The sequence below is a fragment of the Herpailurus yagouaroundi genome, unplaced genomic scaffold, assembly GCF_014898765.1.
Source record: "Herpailurus yagouaroundi ecotype Mexico unplaced genomic scaffold, PumYag 77, whole genome shotgun sequence".
NCBI lineage: Eukaryota > Metazoa > Chordata > Mammalia > Carnivora > Felidae > Herpailurus > Herpailurus yagouaroundi.
In genome coordinates, this window is record NW_024412388.1 from 27,299,076 (window position 1) to 27,313,759 (window position 14,684).

A 14,684-nucleotide genomic window follows, 5' to 3' on the forward strand; every position below is an offset into this window, starting at 1 on the left:
ACCTTTCATACAGAATTCCAGTTCATGAAAAAAGCAAGACAAACAAAATAGTTATTCTGGTGGAAGTGTATGGAGGGGTGGAAGGGGCAGAGTCCCACCACTTGATCTTCCACTCATGTCCTGGCCTTTCTCAGGGACAGTGCAAGCACTATGGGACCAGAAGAACAGGTAGTGGAACAGGATGGAATAGTCCCCCCACCCCCACCCCCACCCACTGAACTGGCAGCAACACAAACGGAGTATTCTTCACCTCCAACAGGTTACAGGTTCATCCATTTTCTAACCAACTGTTTGCCAGAGTCAGGTGGTTTTGCATATCATGGTATCAACCAGAGCTGATCAGTAGTCAGATTACCAAAAAGTTTAATCATGAGAGGTATTCTGCTAGAATGAACTTCCTACTGACAAGCCATGTCATGATAAGAAACAAAGGAACAGAAGTACAACAGTGACCTAGTGTGGTTAACATAAATAACATGGTTCAAAATTCTGGTTACTGTTGCTTATGGATAAACTTTTGGGCTACTGAATTACTTTAGGCATGGCATTAATTCTCCTGAAATATTACCTCACTTCTGTTTTATTAGATGAAGTAAAGTCAAAGCATGTTCTAAATGAAAGCTATTATACAGAGCTCATTTTAAGGTCTTAGTTATATAGGTATCTGTACTCAACTATGGTCAGGGTTATACAGGGCCAGAACCAGGGTGAGGCAAGATCGATGCCTCAGGCACAAAATTTAAGAAGGAATATATTCTCAGAGTCATGTAAGTACAGAGTTGGCTTACCCAACCTTGAGAGTGAGCACCTCCTTCAATTTTGTGCCTTATGTGTTTCTTTCTTCACCCTAGCTCTGGCCCTGGGGTTAGAACACAAAATATCTTGAAATTACACACAGAAAATATGCAGTAGAACCAAAACACTGAAGAGATGGATAATCATGTCTGCACATACACATAACTGAAAAAGGGCTATGACTAACCAGAGCAACAATGGAATAATCAGCCAAAGTCAGGGCACCTGGGTGGCTCAGTCGGTTAAGCAGCCGACTCTTGGTTTCAGCTCAGGTCATGATTTTACGGTTCGTGGGTTTGAGCCCCATGCTGGGCTCCGCGCTGAAGGTGCGGGGCCTGCTTGGGATTCTCTCTCTCCCTCTCTCTCTCTGCACTTCCCCTGCTTGTCTCTGTCTCTCTCAAAATAAATAAATAAACTTAAAAAAAAAAAAGAAGAAGAATCAGCCAAAGCCAACTTGACTCCCAGGAAATACTTACAAAACGTCCAGCAGACTAAATGTGAACACCAGTCAACTGAGAGATATAAGGAAAATAAAGGCAAGCTTCTGGATGACTGAGCAGGCGCTATGGAAGCCAATCTGCCATTGTTCATTAAAAGAAAAGAGACAGACATTGGCACGAACCTAACATCAGACAAGGCAATTTAGAAACCTAGAAAAAATAGAACTTCCTTAAGAAAAATGAAGAAATAGCAACTATGAAAAAAATGAAGCTACCAAGAGCTACAGAAATACCCCTCATATCCTCATCCACCTTCCCACACAGTAACCAATGGTATGAATCTTGGTTAACAGCTAAGTACACAGACTGTGTTGAAATCAATAAATTGTTACCTCAGTAACCACTGTCAGTCACCTTTATATCAACTTTCCGTCATTCTTCCCAGAGTAATTCTCTCATATTTAACATAGTGAAGAGGTCCACACAGATGAAAATAACCTACACTTTTCTATAAGCCACTATTTCATTTAATTTTTAGTATGTACCGTGACCTCCACTTTTGCTCCTGCAGGAGAAACTGCCATAGGACTTGCCCTCCCACCATGAGTAGCTAGAACGCTAGACAAAATATATGGAACAATTGTTTTTAGACCATGAACAACAGGTATGTGATCCCAGAGAGAAAGGAAACAAACAAGGTGAGCCCTCTGACCACCAGGGCTTTCCGTACAGCATCATGCTCCAGATGGTGGCACAGGGAAGGAGAGAGCCCAAGCAGACTAGGGCAGACTTGCTGCACTGATGAAACAGAGTTTGAGGTGACTGTGATAGCAAGAATTTTGGAACAACCAACCAGAAATGAAGAAGCTACACAGATAAAGAGCTCCCGACAACTGGATAATGGTCCCTTTTCATCTTTGACTGACCACTAATTTACCCCAAGTGTAGGTTGAGATCACATGAGGGAAATTAGAATATATTTTGAACTGAATGAAAATTAAAACATAACATATAAAAATTCATGGGATGCAGTTAATGTAGCATTTAGAGGGAGCATTTACAGTTTTAAATGCTTATTTAGAAAATAAGAGGGGTTGGGGCGCCTGGGTGGCGCAGTCGGTTAAGCGTCCGACTTCAGCCAGGTCACGATCTCGCGGTCCGTGAGTTTGAGCCCCGCGTCAGGCTCTGGGCTGATGGCTCAGAGCCTGGAGTCTGTTTCCGATTCTGTGTCTCCCTCTCTCTCTGCCCCTCCCCCGTTCATGCTCTGTCTCTCTCTGTCCCAAAAATAAATAAACGTTGAAAAAAAAAGAAATTTAAAAAAAAAAAATAGAAAATAAGAAAAGTCTAAAATCGATAATCTAGAGAGACACACAAGGAGAAGGCCATGTGATGACAGAGGCAGAGACTGGAGAGATACAGCTACAAACCAAGGAACACCAATGACTGGCAGTGACCACTAGAAGCTAAGAAGAGTTGAGGAAGGGCTCTATGCAGAGACTCAGAAGGAACCAACCCTTGATTTTGGACTTCTAGACTCCAGAACCATTGGTTTATCAGGATTTTCTGAAGAGCAGCTAAGGAGACAAAGGGCTCCCAAGCTACATTTACACATGTGGCTGTGACCTTTACCCACACTGAACAGAGACACCTGGATGCCATTCAGTGGATACGTACAGGGATGTGATGCTGGAAAACTATGGGAATCTGGTGTCCAAGGGGCTTCTCTTTTTCAAACCAAAATTAATCACCCACTGGAGCAAGGGGTAGAGCCCTGGATGGAGGTGTGAAAAATTCTGCCAGGTGCCTGTACAGTCCAGGAGTACTGATTTGAAACAAAGATATCAGTCCTAAAGCAAAACGTTTCTGAAGGATCGTCTCTAGAAGAGTGAACATACAGTGTCATGATTGATAAAGGCCTGGAATGGGAGCACAGAAGCTCCAAAGAGATGTGGCACGGTAATGTGGGAAAGTCTTTAAATATAATGCTTCTGTTATCAGTCACCAGAAAAGTTACACAGGTGAGATAACCCATTAATGTAAAGAATGTGGGATAGTGGGGCACCTGGGTGGCTCAGTCTGATTAAGCGTCCGACTCTTGATTTCGGCTCAGGTCATGATCTTGTGGTTCATGAGTTTGAGACCCACATTGGGCTCTGCGCTGTCGGCGGCGCAGAGCCTGCTTGGGATTCTCTCTCTCCCCTCTTTGCTCCTCCCCCACTCACGTTCTCTCTCTCTCTCACACAAAATAAATAAATAAAGTTAAAAAAAAGAATATGGGATAGCCTTCACGAACAACTCATCTCATTTCCTTTAAGATTTTGTTTTAAAGTTTATTTATTTATTTTGAGACAGAGAGGGTGCACAAGTGGGGAAGGAGCCGAGAGAGAGGGAGAGAGAGAATCCGAAGCATGCTCTGCACTGTCAGTATAGAGCCCGAGGCAGGGCTTGATCTCATGAACCATGAGATCATGATCTGAGCCAAAATCAAAAGTCGGACGCTCAACCGACTGAATCAGGTGTCCCAGCTCATTTCCTTTAAATCATCATAAAATTCACATGAACAAGTAACCTTATCCTCAAGAAGGACTCAACAATTATCAATTGTCAGAGAATCCATTCTAGAGAGAAACCCCATAAATGCAATGAATGTAGAAACGCTTTCAAAATGAACTTTATCCTTTTAAAGTCATCAGAGAATTCATACCAGTCAGAAACTCTACACATGAAAAGACTGTGGAAAAAGCCTTTGCTTAGAACCCAGGCCTTACTCATCATGAGAATGCATAGTGGAGAAGAGCCTTTTAAATGCGATGAAAAGCTTTCAGGAATAACTTAACTGTGTGGCACATCAGAAAATCCATACTGGTAAGAAACCACATTGCTGTAATGAATGTGGAGAAGCCTTTAGGAAGAGCTCAACCCTTATTAGTCATCAACGAATACATACAAGAGAGAAACCCTATCACTGAAATAAATGGGGAAAATCTTTCAGGTATATATCCTTTGCTGGACATCAGAAAACTCACAGTGAAAAGAAACTCTACTGGTGTAATGACTGTGTGAAAGTCTTTATGAAGAACTTATTGGATATGAGAATCCATACTGAACAAAAAGCCTATTACTGCAAGAAATATGGGAAAGCTTTCAGACACAGCTCAGGCCTTGCTGAACATCAGAGAATCTATATGGAGGAAAACCTCAGGAATGTAATGAAAGTAGGAAGACTTTCCCCAAAGTTCAGCCCTTAAACAACATAAGAAAATTCATAACAAAGACAGAGCCACCAATTGTAGTTAGTGTGGTAATTCACATCGAGTTAATTCCTTCTGAGCATCAAAGGGGAGACATTCAATAAATTACACATATAACAAAAATACTCTGTGCACGTCTATCCTGAAGAACTTCTCACATGTGACAATTTCATTACAGCATAGTTTGTACAGGTGAAATATATGAAAAATCTACATGTCTATCAACACAGATACAGTTACTCTAGAATGCTATGCAGCAACTGAAAACAATGAGGTAGAATCTATATACAGCAACAGAAAGAGTCCCATGATACTTTAAATTTTAAAAGTTGCAGAAATCTATGTCTGATGGGCTTATATATTTTTTTAAATGAAGCTTTTTTGTTTGTACATATGTATTATACACATTCCAAATGATCTAGAGAAAAAAAGGCCAAACTTTAAAAAAAAGAAATTTTTTTAATCAATGATCTACGCTTTCATCATAAAAGCTAGAAGGGTAAATTATACCCAAAATAAACTGAGAAGAGAAAAGCTAAAGATAAGAATAACCAATGAAACGAAAACAAATAAAAAACAGAAAAAAAAAAAAATCAATGAGACCAAAATCTGGTTGTTTGGAAGATCAACAAAACTGATAAAGCTCTAGTCAGACTGATGACCGGAAAAAAAAGAAAAAAAAAAAAAGATAGCAGTCACAAATTAACAATATCAGGAATGAAAGAAGGGGTATCACTACTGATTCAATAAACCAGGGGCAGCAAACTATGGCCCAAAGGGTAACTCTGGCTGCTGCCTATTTATTGTAAATAAAGTTTTACTGGAACATAGTCACACTCATTTACATATAAAATGTCTATGGCTATTTTTGCTCCACAATGGCAGAGTTAACTAGCTGCAATAGAGTTTTTTCTTAAGACTCACAAAGCCTACAATTTTTACTATCTGGCCCTTTAAGAAAGTTTGCCAACCCCTGGTCCAAAGAATGTACTTTTGTTTGAACTATTAACTAATGAGTACAGCCTAAATTTAGATGTTAATTTATAGAAGACTGATAAGTTACAAATGATTTTGATTTTTACAGAGATGCAAATTGTTCCTGTCTAGTAAAAGATAAGCTCAAAGGTTTAATTAAGAAGGCACGTTTTCTTCCCACCTACCTATTATCTTTATTTCTTTATTCATTCATCCATTCAACAAATATTACAATGCATCTATCTCATGCTAGGACTGCTTTGATGGAGATTATAATTTAGATGGGGAAGACACAATTAAACAGACAATAACGAATGTAGGATTAAATTAGATTAAATAGACATAATAATGAATACAGGATTGCAAACCAGCATAAGTGCTCTGAAGGAAAGTAATTCAGCCTTTATAGAATAAAGGTAGCTAAACCTGGAATTAACTGAACAGGTATACTATCGCACATGTGACATGCTATCAAAAATATTCACTGTGTGTTGTCTGAAATGAAAAAAATATTGGAAATAACTTATAAGCTTCTCAATAAGAACTGGTTAATTAAATTAAAGACGATCCATGCAGTTATGGGGATGAATAAAGCTACTTTATACAGTACTAATATGCAGTGATATCTAGGGTACGTTATGTAGAAAAAGAAAAGTTCAGGGGTGCCTGGGTGGCGCAGTCGGTTAAGCGTCCGACTTCAGCCAGGTCACGATCTCGCGGTCCGGGAGTTCCAGCCCCGCGTCGGGCTCTGGGCTGATGGCTCGGAGCCTGGAGCCTGTTTCCGATTCTGTGTCTCCCTCTCTCTCTGCCCCTCCCCCGTTCATGCTCTGTCTCTCTCTGTCCCAAAAATAAATAAACGTTGAAAAAAAAAAAATTAAAAAAAAAAAAGTTCAGAGCAGTGTGCATAGTATGCTACAATTGGTGTAGGGAGAGAAAGAATATAATGTTTATGCATATATTTGCATAGACTATTTTTGGAAGAATAGTCAAGAAGTTGGCACGGTTGCTTTTAGTAGGGAAATGAGGTAGCTCAAAAGACTGAAGTGAGAGACTTGTCGGTTCACTAAATACCCTTTTTTACCTTTTGAATTTGTACAATGTACATGTAATATCTTCTGAAAGATAAATTTTAAAAATTTAAATAAACAGAAATTTCAATGGCTTTCCAAGGCTCTTAGAATGATAACCAAAAAAAATTTTTTTAATGTTTATTAATTTTAAGAGAGAGTGTGAGCTGGGCAGGAGCAGAGAGAGAGGGCGAGAGAGAATCCCAAGCTCGACACCATCAATGCAGAGCCGGATGCAGGGCTTGAACCCACAAACCATGAGAGTTGGATTTAGAGTTGGATGCTCAACCAACTGAGCCACCCAGGTGCTCTGATAACCAGAATTCTTAACATAACCTAAGAAGATCCTGTATGATCTAGACCATACCTACCTTTCTGGCCCCAACTTGTATCATTGCTTTCCCTCTGTCGTGCTCCAACTCACCAGGCTTCTTTCATTCCTCAAATGGACTATGCTCCCTCTCCTAACTGGGCTTTGCGCATGCTGCACTCTCTAGTGGGAACTCTCTTGTCTCCCTTCTTTACCCAGTTAACTCCTCTTATGAGATATCAGCACAGCCATCATTTCTTCAGAGAAGCCTCTATGCCAGGTCAGGTCTCTCCGCTTACACACTCTTTGGGCCCTGTTGCCCCTTTCCTTCAAAACAATTATAACACATAAAATTACATTTCTTTGTGCGATCATCTGCTCAATGTCTTCCCCACCCCACCCCACACTGTAAGCCCTAGGATGACAGGACCATGTCTGTTTTGTTTTTTTTTTCTCTCACCACTGTACCTCCAACTCTAGCATGAGACTGGCACATTACACTGCAGGTGCCCCAAAATATCTTTTTCAAACCTTTTTTTTTAATGTTTATTTATTTTTGAGAGAGCATGCGCGTACCCCCCCCCCCCCCACACACACACACACACGTGAGTCGGGGAGGGGCAGAGAGAAAGGGAGACATATAATCGGAAACAGGTTCCAGGCTCTGAGCTATCAGCACAGAGCACGATGCAGAGCTCAAACTCACAAACCATGAGATCATGACCTGAGCCGAAGTTGGATGTTTAACCAACGGAGTCACCCAGGCACCCCCCAAAATATCTTTTTGAATAAATGCACAAATAAATGCACATGTGCATACATGAAGTATTGAAAGAATCCATGAGTAAACTGTCAGGAAACCAGGTGGCCTGATATCAGGTGGGTCATACTGAAGACATCCAGGCTGATAACAAGACTTCAAAAAGAGATGAGGCCCATATGCCACAATAAATGAGGGGGGTGAATGATGGTTGGTAGATGAATAATGATTAGGGAAGGGTAGGAAGTGGTATAAACCTCAAAGAGCAGAACTTTTTCCATGACACTGGAGGAGTACTGTTCAAGAAGTGACAGTGACGAATGATGAGGACATCAGTTCCACCTCCAAATTCAGAGGTACATGGAATATGGAAGAATGAGCAACCATCGCCTGCAGGCTAGAGGGAAAACCATGTCTTCCTCCAAGAGAAAGCCAGATCTATCTAATATCTTAACTCACAAGTTTCAGTATGAGAGGATTTAATAATGCAATGGATTCTTATCACAGTTAAAAAGTTGGGAAGGAAGGGTGGTAAATGTGAGTGAGTTGAAAAACACAGAGTTATTCAAGAATGTCATGTCAGACTCACACAAATCACAACGGTTAGGTACTTTCTAGCAAGAAAAAAGGAGAGGATGGAAAATTATGATGATGAACTGATGACAGGGGTGCTGCCTATCCATCCTCAGTACAAATGGTGAAAGTTGTGAGGCAAATCACAGAGGTACTGGGGAATCTGGGGGAACAGATTTAGACTCAGGAGAAATGGTTAAGGAAATTTATGGGAATTACAAAGTTGAAGGGAAAACAGCAAAAAGTTCTAATTATCTGGTTGTTGCTAGCAGCTCTGGTCAAATCCAGATCTTTGAAAGAAGAGGAGATAAAAGTGGGGGTGGGGGGAGGGAGCTATAAGACTGGTCTGACCTGCAAAGATCTTCTTTTGCTTCCATGGCTCCCTGAAGAATGTCACATAAGCTACACAACTATGTGGCAGCATAAAAGAGAAACGTTTCATAACCCAAACACTTCCCCTGCTTTATGAGGTGACCTGGAAGCCTCAGTTAGAGATCTTACCATTACTCTGGGCTGGAGAGAACCCGTTCAGTGAGGGAAGGAACAACCTGGGGGTTCACACAGGATATTTCAGACTCTCTCTACCTCACTTGTACCTTTTGATTGACGTATTCTTACAATTATTACTAAAGCTTAGTAATGACGGCTAAGATCTCTGATTCATCTGAATCTTAACTGACAATTTGATCCTTTGTCTTAGCTCAAGGGAATAGAGAGCCTGGGAAAGGACAAATGGTCAGAAGCACTTAAGTCTTTGACAGTGACCAAGAGTAAAAACAAACGTGAGGTCTGGGGCAGGTTAACTGTCTATGGCATTGCTAAGAAAATTAATCTCAGTCAGGAGTGGAGGTACTCTGATCTCTCAGTTCACATGTTTACTTAGCAGGATTTTGACTGAGTTATTTTTTTTTTTTTTATTAAATGTTATTTAATGTTGCTCCATTATGTGTTCAATAATAAAAATATGGGGGGAAACCAGTTCTCTTCCATCTATTCAGTAGATCATAATTCATAATTTAGCCCTCTTAGAGGGCTAAAAGACATGGGATCCAGATTCAGCTCTAGATCAATCATTTACTGCAATTTAACCTTTGGAAAGTAATTTAACCTAAGATTCAATTTTCATTGTTTTCATTGTTGTTACTCTTGAGAAAAAGAGTTCATCAGAGGAGGAAGCAGGGGAGCCCTGGTAGAGTCAATATTGGATTCTAGAAGTAACTTGGATAAAAGGTAAGATGAAAATAAGCTCCAATTTTAGATCAGTTCCTCTCCTGCCCACGCCGTCATAGCCTGGCTCCGCTCCCAGGGCCTAAGCAAAAGCAATATTAAATCCTTACAAAAGAGGGCTTACATAGAACCTTAGACTGAAAACCCTTTGGGAAAGTCTGGAACTCACTCCTGGTAGAAGCATGTAGAAAGCTTACCCAGTGGAGAACAGGAGGACAGAGCCAATCCCTTTCCTCCTAAAGCCATGGCAAAGCAGAGAGTACAGGGCTCCCATATGTATTATTTGGAGAATCCCCAAAACAGGAAGCTCTGGAACTAGCAATACTTACTTATTATTACCGCCTCTCAAAATACAAAATTCTAATAAATCTAGCACAAAATCTAGACCAGGTTTCATAATCCACAGCAGCAGAGTGGAGAAGTCTATAGAAAAAAAAAATTATTACCAGTGGAAGTTCATCAAATACTTTAGGAAGCTGTGAACAACTCTAGAAATACTTAGAGACAATGCTGTTACCTCTGGCATTTGTAATTCTCAGGTAACAAGCCTGACTCTTCCAGCTGACTTGGAAACTTCAGAGTTTCCAAGACAGAGCTGGCAACCAAGAAGGAAGCAGATACAGAACACCCACTACTTTAGGAACCATACTGTTATGGTCATTGGGAATTCATACTTTAACCAAATTCATCAAACTGAATCCCAATGGAAGGACTGACATGGCAGAAACGAGAGTAGAGAGAACGCCCCGTCAGTGTTATTAAAAAAAAAAAAAAAAAAAAAAAAAAGAACAGTTGGTAAATTCTTCTCTTGGGGGACAAAGGGAAACCAAGTTTCTGTGGATAATAAGGCATGGTAAGAACATTATATAAGCAAAATTTGCACTTACTTTTAATATTCATTCAAACTAAAATTTCAGAATTTTATAATATGGTCAAGAATCCATTCAAAGCTTTCCTTTGATTATTATACCTGTAATGAACTATTATCAAGCAGTAAAGCAGAAGCCCTAAATTTGGTGAAGTCAGTGACTGAACTATGGCTCCACACCAACTGTCTTCCTGCAGCTATAACCAAAAGCATGCATTCTTTTAGAAGCAATAGGTCTTAGCCAAGATGGCTGCCATATGAAAAGCAGACAGCAGGGATATTATCAATCCCCAAAACAACTGACAGGAACCGTTCAAATACAAACCACCTCAGGGGGCACCCTCCACCTTCCTTTTGACTGTCAGCATGTCTATCACCTGCACACCCACTAACAAACAAACACAAAAATGGTTCCAGTGACTCTCCACACCAGTTCTCTCCCACAGTGGGGTAGCATATTCAGAAAGCAAAGCAGAGGTGGTAACTAAATCCTCTGAAGGGCACAATCAGATATTATGAAGTTTGGAAAAAGCCAGGGTAATAACTGGTGCCCTCTCTCCTCTTCAAAAGGGCCAACACTTTTTTCCTCAACTGCACACAGGTTAGAATGAAAGGTGGCAGCAGCCTCACAAAGCAGCCCTTTGAAAAGAAAATAATTACCATTCATTGCCTTTGCTGTGTGCCTAGCTTTGTTAAGAGCACAGTTTGTTAAATGTTGTGGTATAGGTGATTTGCTGAAACTAAACTAACTGCTACACAAGAATCAATAGGCTTTGTGTCCATATTCTGACTCCTTTTCCTTGACAACATGTAATATTTCCATTTTTCCCAAAGACCATTCTGATCAAAGACAAACTCCCCATGGAACCAGCTGCCCAACAGATGTCTCACAGCCACTGTTCACATTAACTCCTGATTGCCTGCTAGATGGAAAACAAGCTTCCAGCGACTCAATCACAAAACCTGAGTCCTACAGCACTTCTCTGATTAAGCGTACTTGGAAGAGTAAGTCGCCTCCTGTAAGACTGTCGCTAAAGAAGTCTTGAAAGTACTGGATTGTGGCAAACTGCTGAAGAGAAAAATCATAACATCTCCTTAGAAGATGGCAATATTTACATGCAAAGAGGGGGAAAAGGTTCTTTTAATCTCTTATTTAAGGCAGAATATGGACACTTTAAAGGACCTATGAAAACCCCCTCATTTAATCTTGGTTTGATGAAAAAATACATCCAATCTCCAAGGTGAGGTTCATACAGAACCGTCTGGAAAACTGAGTTAAAAAAACATTGTTTCCAAAAGAAAATCCCATATCAAGATCAATACCCTTACTCCATCTCACCCCATCTTCTGTCCCTCACCCCATGGGTTGAGGCTTTGGCCCCTGACATAAAGACTGCCAGAGTCTGAATCTCTATACAGTCAACTTACTAGCTGTGTCATCCTGGGTCCCGTTTCTTGGTTTCTTCATAAGTAAAAACAGGAATGATGGAATGATGGTAACAGTACCTAAACTCACAGGGTTATTATAGATATAAAGAAGGTAATCTATGCAAAGTACTTAACACAATGCTTGGTATGTAGTTAAAGCTCAGTATATATTAGCTGCCATTACTTCTGTTGTTCCAATAGTACATTTCAGCACAGGTACCACTCCTTCCAGAAAGCCTTCTTTGATGAAACCTTTACCCCCAGATTCCTCTCTGCATATCCTCTATCACAGTATTTCTCCCACTGATCATATCCCTTTGCTTACCTCACACACTGTGCCCTGTTGAAGTGCTGGAGTTGTATGTTGTAACTCTGTATTTGTAGGCACAGTAAAACGCTTGGCATGTAGAAGGTGTTCAAAGAATTGTTTAATTTTAAACATTTACCCAATATTGAAATAAATTTATGCTATTTTTTAAACTAACAAAATCTAGCAAAAGATGTCAGCTCCACTACTTGACTACTTGAATTGTAGTCGTTCGAATCAGCTCCTTAATCGTAATTAAATTTCCTTGACTAAAAGAAGGCAGGGACAGGAGAGAAAAGCAAAGTTCTCAGCTCACTAAGAAACGAGAACTGGCTTTCCGGGTTAAATTGGAGAGAGCACTGAATGGGAGGTATGAGGACATGTACAAAAAGAAACCGAAGAAAAGCGAAATGGATTAAGAGATCTTTGCGTCTAAAGTAACCAGCTAGAAAACAGCCTTTCCTGCCTACACTGAAACATCCTTTCAAACCACAAAGCAATCTTTCCTCGTGAAAGGACCAACCACATTTCAGTTCCCCAAGTTATCTATGTCAGAACACGCCAAAGGAAGGACAGGCTTTCACCATAGAACTTTCTGAACAAAGTGGCAGTGGAAAATAGTTTCCAGTTCACCTAGACAAACAGCCATCCATCACAGATGACATCTAGATCCATTCAATTTTCCTTCTCCCAAGCAATAATGGGAAGGAAAAGAAAAAAAAGCTCAAGTTCTGGTCACCTAGGTGGAAAGACAGAAACCAGTCTATAACAATTCTAATGCCTATAGCTTTTACCTGATATTTATTTTAAAAGTCAGAAGTTTGGGGTGCCTGGGTGGCTCAGTCGGTTAAGTGTGCGACTTCAGCTCAGGTCATGATCTCGCAGTTCGTGAGTTCGAGCCCCACATCAGGCTCTGTGCTGACAGCATGCAGCCTGGAGCCTGCTTTGGATTCTGTGTCTCCCTCTCTCTCTGCCTGGTCTCTCTCTCTCTCTCTCAAAAATAAACATTAAAAAATTTTTTTTGAAAAAATAAAAATCAGAAGTTTGCATTAACTAGATACAATTGCTATTAATTTCAAAGACCTTTCTGTTAAGGTTTAGTCCAAAGCCATTTTTACAACCAAGCTATAAGTGAGAATATTAATCAAAATAGTGGTATAGCTGAAAATAGCTCTCCTGCCATAAAGTTACCTGTTCAAAAATGATCCAGTCATCAAGGCTTTATAATATTTAAAGGAAGATTGAAGGCAAATGATTAAACCATATACTTAAAAACAAAACAAAACAAAAAACACCTGTAACTAGGGGGTTACACTGCTGCATATAATATACTCAGAATCTCCTGCTTCGCTTTTTCTCCCACCACCTTATGACTAAAAGACTCTGGAGAATGCTGTCAGCAAGAAACGCACGCCTCCAAGCCACAGCATGAAAGAACGAACCCACACCTCTCCAAGTAACACGGGCTTTGTACTTCAAAAAGCACAGGTATCAAATGATAACAGATAAACTTCAGCCTATACATAAAAGTGGTTCTAAAAAGAAACATTTTTTTATAGAGAAAGCCCCCAGGTATGGTGTCACGAATCTAGCAATTCCCTACATGGCCCACTTGTAGAGGTTATTGTTAAAAACCTGCAGCTGACTGCTGTCTCTGACTGCAGGGCTGATAAATTATTTGCATTCATCACAATCATACCAACCTTCTCTGGAAACCCACACAATGAACCTTGAATCAGAGCCCTGCTTTGTTTTTCAGGAAGGTTTTAAAATTTTTTTTGCTGGTTGATTTGGTTTTCTAAAGAGAAGGTCATTTGGAGAACTGTGGCAGAGGGATGTAAATTATATAAAATAGCAATGAGCTTGGAGGAAATAAGGAAATAAGGGAGCAAGCCATCATGAAGTGCTCTTTCAGCAGATATGACCAATAGAGGAAAAGTTTGTGTCAATTTATCCATTAAAAATCTCTCCTTTTGGAGTATTATGTAAGTGTCATAAAAAAAAAAAAAACTGCAGTGGGCTGAACTGGGCCATGTGAGGACTCAATACAACCAAGCTTCGAATACTTAAATATCTTAAACCACTTTTTGCTTATAGCAAATAAAATGCAGAGCTGCAGATGCTTCCTCATCTGTGTGTAAATGAAAGCAAAACTGTGTGAGTAGTTAGTATTCTTAGAATTTTTGAGAGCCAGTTTATTTAAATTAAATCAAAGCCAATCTGTATCTGTACAGAAATAATTTTCTCAGGGCTCTTGTTCTCTAGACTTTATAGAGCTGTACATACTCTTCTCTCTACCTCTCCCTCTGAGATCAAGAAGTGAAAAGAGCTCTCCAGGTCCAAAACCACTTCACATGAATCTGGGAGAAGGAAGTTCAAAGGGATCAAAGTATCATTCGTCTTAGCAGCCCATTATAGAACAGGGTTCAACTCTTCCCTGCCCGGTTCTTTGTGTTCCCATAGCACATCTTGGAATTTATCATGTTTCTTTATGTTTCTATATCTATCTCTGCTTCCATAGTGTGAACTCTCTGATGACAGGAACTGGGTTTTATTTAGCTGGAGACAGTGTCTGTTGACCTGAATTGTATGTTTCTACAGTATGTACATAACACCCAGATTTTATCATCAAGTGACTTCAATTAAACATCCTAGAGAAGGTTTTAAAAAGGCAGTAAGCATA

The 14,684-nt window shown here is 40.0% G+C and overlaps 1 protein-coding gene and 1 long non-coding RNA gene across 9 annotated transcripts in view; one reads left to right on the plus strand and one right to left on the minus strand.

Moving 5' to 3' along the window:
* Positions 1 to 14,684, minus strand: part of KIAA0319L (KIAA0319 like) — a 96,939-nt gene that overhangs the window by 66,479 nt on the left and 15,776 nt on the right. The gene's annotated exons all lie outside the window — the stretch shown is intronic.
* Positions 9,084 to 11,678, plus strand: LOC121026157 (uncharacterized). Its single transcript, XR_005788278.1, has 2 exons — positions 9,084 to 9,401; positions 11,101 to 11,678. It is a non-coding gene; the product is annotated as an uncharacterized LOC121026157 (long non-coding RNA).